Source organism: Leptopilina boulardi, unplaced genomic scaffold (assembly GCF_019393585.1).
Source record: "Leptopilina boulardi isolate dan_hultmark-lab unplaced genomic scaffold, ZJU_Lbou_2.1 LbouV2_44, whole genome shotgun sequence".
Lineage (NCBI taxonomy): Eukaryota > Metazoa > Arthropoda > Insecta > Hymenoptera > Figitidae > Leptopilina > Leptopilina boulardi.
Genome location: NW_026137988.1, coordinates 258462 through 266540, shown reverse-complemented (window position 1 = coordinate 266540; position 8079 = coordinate 258462).

The window sequence follows — 8079 nt, the reverse complement described above, 5'->3', positions numbered from 1 at the left end:
TAAGCATCCGGCAGAAACGATTCAGCGCGAATTTTAAAATTAACCAATCATAAATTTCTTGATAACTTCTGATTGGTTAATTTTAAAATTCGCGCCGAATCGTTTCTGCCCGATGCTTATTTGGCCATTTGCAAATTCGGACAAATACAAATTCGACGTTATAAGAATTCTTTCAAATGAAAATTCGTTCAAATAAGAATTCGTAAAAATAAAAATTTGGTGAAATGGAAATTTTGTCATACAAAAATTCGTCTTAATAAATATTCTGTTTAATGGAAATTCGAATTAATAAAAATTATGACAAATCTGAATTCGATCAAATAGAAATTCTGTTAAATTAAATTTCGACTAAATAAAAGTTCTGCAATGTATAAAATCGATTAAATTAAAATTCTGCTAAATAATAATTCTTTAAAATGAAACTTGCGCTAAAAATTCTACCTAATAAAAATTCGTTTAAATGAATAGTCTGTTTAATGGAAATTCGAAAAGATGAAAATTCTGGCACATAAAAATTCGATCAAATGAAAATTCTGTTAAATGAATAATTGGATAAGTGACAATTCTGTAATGTAAAAAATCGATGAAATAGAAATTCTGTGAAATAATAATTCTAAAAAATGAAACTTCACATAAAAGTAAATTCTCTATATTAAAATTCTGTCTAATTAGATTTCGTCTAAATGGCTATTTTGTTTAACAAAAAATCGAGCATATGAAAGTTCTGAGAAATAAAAATTCGATGAAATAGAAGTTCTGTCAATTGAATGTTCGGTTGTATAAAAATTCTGTAATACAGTAAAGCAGATAAATAGAAATTCCGTCAAATTAAAATTCGGTTAAAAGAAAATTCTATTTAATGAAATTCTAAGAAATGGAAATTCTAAAAAATTAATTTTAGAACTTATTCATGCGCCCCTTATTTATTTTGGTTAATTATTTATTTATGGCAATCAATTATTATAAAAACGATTTTTAAATATATATTTTATTGTTGTCAAATTAATGAAAAATTATTTAAGGAAAGACAAAATTTTATGTATTACAAGATTTTATGTTTATATTATATTTTTATTCCAATTATTTTATCTAAATTATTTACCAGTTGAAGTAGATGCTTTTGAATCCATTTCAAATCAAAGTATATTTTGGAATGGTTAATACTGTATTCTCACAAATCTACACAAAAAACGGTAGACGTAAATTTTAACTTAATTACATTTTATTTCTTAAATTAATAATTACTTTTTGAATAATTATTGATAAAATTTCACATAATTTTATAAACTTAACTTTGTTAACTTTTTAAACTTCGTAAAAGAATTATAATAAAACTGAAGGTTTATAATCATAAAATGTATTATAATATTTATTTATAAGAATAATTTAAAAATATTTCATTAAAAAGATGAAATTGTATATAAGAAGAATTTTAATCATATTTGAATTTTACTATAAAATCTTATTTTACAAAGTTCCGTTTTTATAATACAAACCAGCTCAATTAATATGTTGAAGAATCCGTAAGAAATCCATTTCTCTACCTAATTGTTCAGCATTTTTAAAACTAACGAATTTTCTAACAAAATATCACAATTATATTATGTAGATAATTAAATAATTATCTCTTCAACAAGATTATGGAATGACATTCCGTTCTTTGTCAATTGTCAAAAAATGAAATTAGGGGCAAATGAAATTCTTTTTTTTTGACAATATTGACAAAAGACATAACATGCAGTAATTTAGATTTCAGAAAATTTTTTAATTTTTTGATATTTTTAAAACAAACTTTAGAGAAATTTCTATTAAATAAATTAATTTTATGCTGACTATTTTTTATGTAAATCTATCGGAATACAGTATTAACCTATCAGGCCTTCCTGAATGAAGTGAATTTAGGAGCAATCTACTTCAACTGATATGTAATTTAAAGTAGGTTCATGTAAAACATAAAATTTTTTTTTATTAACAAGAATTTATCAATATTGCGACGACATAAAAATAAAATATTTAAGTCATTATTGTAATAATTAATGGTTAGAAAAATAAATCAATGATGAATAAAAAAATAAGATAAATTTAAATTAACTTTTACCATTTTTGCATACAAATTTATCTCAAGGAATAACATATTTCATGTAAATTGAAGAACCAAAAGAATTAATTTATACACATTTTTACACATTTATATGTGAACAGAATCCAAAATATAAAATAAAGATATTTCTGTTTCAAATAACTTTAAGTTAATGAACGGCAACAATTGATTAAATAATACTTCGAAAAATACTGATCGGAAAAAAATTTTGCAAATTTTATGCTTAATGGATTTTGCATACGTTTTGCTTAATTTTTCTGCTAAATTAATTTTACCAAATCAATATTGCAAAAAATTTTGCAGTCGTATAATTGATTTTGCAAAATTAATCTGACAAAAACAATCTTGCAAAAAAATGTCGCAGATTTTGTGCTTTATAGATTAATTAATTAATTTTGCAAAAAAATGTTCTTAAGTTTATGTATTGTAGACTGATCAATTAATAAATTTTGCAAATTAATTTGGAAGAGAATATAAATTTTTTGAAAGATGCTTCAATAGAAAAAGGTACCAAGTACAATTTTCAGATGTATAAGTTCCTCAAGACTCTAGAAAAAAAGTATTCATCGAATCAAATATTAGCGAATGTGCAAGTGAACCAATACCAGGAGAGAACCAGAAAACCAGAAAAACCTATAACATAAAATCTTTTGAAACAAAACAAATATATTTAAAAATTATTTTCAACTTATTTATATATTAAACCTCAATCTTCTACGAAATATTGAATAAGAATTTTTTTGATTGCAATCTTAGAAAGGATTTGTTTTTTCTCGCATTTAATTCTGAAAAGAAATTTTATTACACGAAAATTTGAATAAGACTTTTATTACTCGGAACCTTGAATAAGATTTATATTCCTCGGAAATTCGAATAAGACTTTTATTCCCCGAAACTTCGAATAAGACTTTTATTCCCCGGAATTTCGAATAAGACTTTTATTCCTCGGAAATTCGAATAAGACTTTTATTCCCCGAAACTTCGAATAAGACTTTTATTCCCCGGAATTTCGAATAAGACTTTTATTCCACAAAATCTTGAATAAGAATTGTATTACATTGGCTTTTCAATAAGCATTATATGAACAGGAGGCGTCGAATTGTTTAGTGGATTAGAGAAAACGGTTGAAAACGGTGAACTTCTGCCTTTGAGGTCTCTTTTGAACCATTCCTCTTCAAAAATATTTGACCGAACGGAAAAATATTTTTACTAAATATCTATAAGTACTAAAGTGTCTCGAAGTGTAAAAAAGTAATTTTCTTTACCATAATCCCTTTGCGCAGGATTTTTTGACATACTGTAAAAAACTCAATGCAACATAATTTTACTTTACTGAACATGGAACAGGGAAAAAAAGCTATACTGCGCATGGTGATTATTATATTTTTATTTCAAGCAATAATTATTATTTTTGAAACGCATACTTTGAAGACTTTTGTTATAGTGTAGGTTGCATGTTAGTTTGCCCTGAATATATATATCGGGCTGAAAAAACTTGTACAAGAAAATGTACATGTTCTTGTACATATTTTTTGTGCAGGTTTCATGTACAAGTACTTTCACATGAACACGTTCATGTTCTTGTACAGAAACATTTGTTTAATAAATTTTATTATTTATGAAACGCATACTTTGAGGACCTTTGTTATGGTGTAGTGTGTATGTTATTTGGTCTTGGTTATGTAAGTAACGCATACTTTGAGGACTGCTACACTGCGCATAGTGATTATCACATTTCGATTTTAAGCCTTTGTTATTATTTATGAAACGCATACTTTGAGGACCTTTGTTATGGTGTAGTGTGTATGTTATTTGGTCTTGGTTATGTATGTAACGCATACTTTGAGGACTGCTACACTGCGCATAGGGATTATCACATTTCGATTTTAAGCCTTAGTTATTATTTATGAAACGCATACTTTGAGGACCTTTGTTATGGTGTAGTGTGTATGTTATTTGGTCTTGGTTATGTAAGTGTTACATCCCGAGCGAAAGGCGAGGTTAATTAATATGTATATTTTGAATATAATTATAAATTATAAGGGAGGCAAGGTAGGCTGATTGCAGTCAGATTGGTAAGTTCTGACTATTTATTTTTATGTGAGATCGTTGTTATCTATCGATCCTATGGGGGTCGTCTTTATTAATTTATTCAACAATTGGTCAAACTTTATCCATTATTTATAAGATTTATGAGTTTTATGATTAAATTTTGAATGAAATGAAATAAAACGAAATAATAGTAATCTTTTGATTTATTTCAATAAATTATTTGAAAAGCAAATGATATAAAAGAGTACAATTTATTATGTGAATACAAGTATCAAAAGTTATTAAAATGTGGAAGTTTTACAAATAGAAAATTGGTACTTACAACTACCTCTTATGAGGGCCGAAAAACAAGATGATTCAAGTGGTTGACACTTGAGAATTTAACGCAGCGGTGTTCTTTCAACTTCACACAGAATCGTTGTTTTACACACACTGTCTTTAGTTCGCAACTTCTGATATTTCACTTGGTATTTTAGAAATAGTTCAAAAGTTACACTAATACGACGGTTACATGCGAATTTTAATTATGTCTCACAATTCAGTTTATAAGAGAACTTATTCTATTGAACACGAGTTTACTTAATTTTAGAATTTTGCAAGATTTGATAAAATGATTAACCGAAGGGTCTCTCGACAGAACAATAATCTCTTCAATACACGTTCATACGTTTTTTAGGTGATTATGCTATTTTTTAAGAATATACTCGCAAGCCGGGCGATCAAGAGAACTTATTCTATTGAACACGAGTTTACTTGTACTGTTGGACTTGAAAGATTTTACAATTATCGAAAAGAGCAAAATACTGACGTATTACTTGACGTGAAGTGCGATCTTAGAACCGGAGAACTGACGACGCCCATGCTAATTGCAGGGTTTTTATACTAGCAAAATCATCCTCCAGTGGGAGAAAATGAGCAGAGATCACGTCCTGATCGAATTATAATTTTAGAATCACGAAGACAATTTCTTGGATCTAATAGATATAGGTCGGCATATGCATCTACAGTCTTTTCTATAGGGGTATTGTATTGCAACGCGAAGCGAAAGCTACCCTGTGGTCACGTAGCATAAGCTTATGTGCTTGCGCCTCGCTATGCAGTATATGAGTCATATATAGACTTCAGTTGCGGATGCTACATTTTTCTAATAGTAATGGTGTGAAAATCATATCAAGTGGCATAGTATAGCTGTAAGAAGACTAAACATTTAGGTCTCTTACTACTAAGAGTATTATTAAATGTACATGCGACTTGATATGATGTAAACACATCGGTAGATATTAGCCTATGCAACTGCATAAGACTCATCGTGAGAAAAGAATTGAACAAAGAATCCTTTATATTAAACCAAAATGCTTCCAAAACAACTCGTAGCAAACATGATTGCTTGCAAATATTAACAGAAGGAATGGGTGAGAACAATGAATTTTCTTATATACACCCTCCTTCTACTAATACTTGATAATTTAGATTATTTTATGTATATACGTGTTCTTTATACTTTTAAGAAAAGATTTTTGTTACGGGATGTAACATAAGTAACGCATACTTTGGGGACGGCTACACTGCGCATGGTGATTATCACATTTCGATTTTAAGCCTTAGTTATTATTTATGAAACGCATACTTTGAAGTCCTTTGTTATAGTGTAGTGTGTATTTTATTTGGTCCTGGTTATGTAAGTAACGCATACTTTGAGGACTGCTACACTACGCATGATGATTATCACATTTCGATTTTAAGCCTTAATTATTATTTATGTAACGCATACTTTGAGGACTGCTACACTACGCATGATGATTATCACATTTCGATTTTAAGCCTTAATTATTATTTATGTAACGCATACTTTGAGGACTTTTTTATAGTGTAGTGTGTATGTTATTTGGTTTTGGATATATAAGTAACGCATATTTTGAGGACTGCTACACTGCGCATGATGATTATCAAATTTCGATTTTAAGCCTTAGTAATTATTTATAAAACGCATACTTTCAGGACTTTTTGAAAGTATACTGTACACTTTACTTTGTCCAGATTATTAATGCAATGCATGTTTTGAGGACACGGTTGTTACAAACATTGTACTCAAATTATGCGTTCTGTACATAAAATTGTCCTCAAAGCATTCGTTGTATATATAATTTTGTCCCAAAATTATGCCCTGTACATATAAAAGACGTACAAGTACAATGCATTCTTTGAAGACATTGGCGGTATATAAATTTTTAAGTCCCCAAACTATGCCTTGTGTACTTAATCCTTGATTTAAAAGTAGTAAATTTGAGTATAAATCAATTATTCCAATTGCATAATGTAGTATTTTTCATCAGGAACCTATATATGCGGCAAAAAACGTGAGTCCCCAAATCATGCTTTGTACATACATATATATATATGTATGTATATACATACGTACATATATATTTTATTATACATTAGTCATTCTTTATTCATGTCAAAAAGGAAGAGTTCTTTATCTTCTTGCTTTCTACTATATCGACATTTCAATTATAATCTTATGTCGATTAATTATCATGCCTTATGATAATAAGTTGAGGCTATTTTAATTAATATTATTGATGTTATTTTCTTGTTGTCAGAATGTTTTTCAATCACAAATAATGTCAATATAATAATATTTTATGAATAATAATCATGTTATTCAACCTATTTTGTACCATTATTAATATTATGACATTACTTGTGCTTGACCACTCTGTTAATCATATATGCATAACGGTTAATCTGCATTAAGGGGCCTTTAACTTGTAAAATGCACATAAAGTGTAAAAATAATATTTGAATTCTTTAATTTAAATAAAGGAAAAATTTAAAATGTTATGTCGGGATGTAACAGTCCTCCCTCCTTAGATTGTGCATCGTCCTCGATGGACTAAAATTTAGATTTCATTATGTGAAATTTTACAAGTTTTACAATTTGGATATATAACACTTTTTGTTTTTAGAATATGTTACAATTTTTGCTGAGTGTAATAAAGTGATTAATGTAGTGTCTAAAGGAAACTTTGCAGCTGCGAAGTAAGTTGAAGTTTAAACAATATAACAATGTAGCTGATGGTCCAGATGGCTCCTCGTGAGAAATTTAAAAATGCTGTTATCATCAAATTGTTACATGATGATCTCAGTAGTCTTGTGATGATCCGTGTACATCCCTTTTGTAATTAGTCTCGCATTTGCCCCTACCACTACTGGTTGATCGCGAAATTCCTCATGGTGAGTTGAATCCTTTATCTTTTATTTAGTGTGTAATTAGTGTCTGCAGTGTGACGTCGCGTAAAATTATTAATTTCATTCTTATTTATTCTTTTTCTTACGTGTAAATTTTGTGAATATAAAGTTTATTTATCTAAATTTTTCATTATTATTTCTTTTCTTTTTGTGTGTGTGTTTTTTTTTTAATAATATGGAAGGTGATAAAATTGACATTAGTGATTCGGTAGAAAATAGTGATTTTGATTTTATTGATGACTTCGATCTCGAACTTTTAGGAAGTGATAATGTTGACAATGACAGTTCAGTAGAAAATAGTGCTTTTGTTAAGAACGATAATTTATATGCTTGTGCACCGGGTCCTAGTGAAACAAATTCGTCTCTAAATGTGCCATCAAATTCGTGGGCAGAAACAATGATAGTTTCGCATCAGCGTCTCACAGTGAGGAAAACTGTAAATTTTTGTGTCAAAATCGTAGAACTTTGGACAGAGTTGATACAATTTAATAAAAAAAATTCGAGATGAAAGCTGTGACTCTAGAGATTAGAGAAAAAATACGGAGAAACCTGTAAAAAAATTGTTAACCTATAAAAAAAATATGCAAAGTTGGAATTTTATTGTAGAAAATTGGTTTTCAATGTACTGCGAGCATAAAAACGATGAAATCTTTGTCTATGTCGACTATACTTAC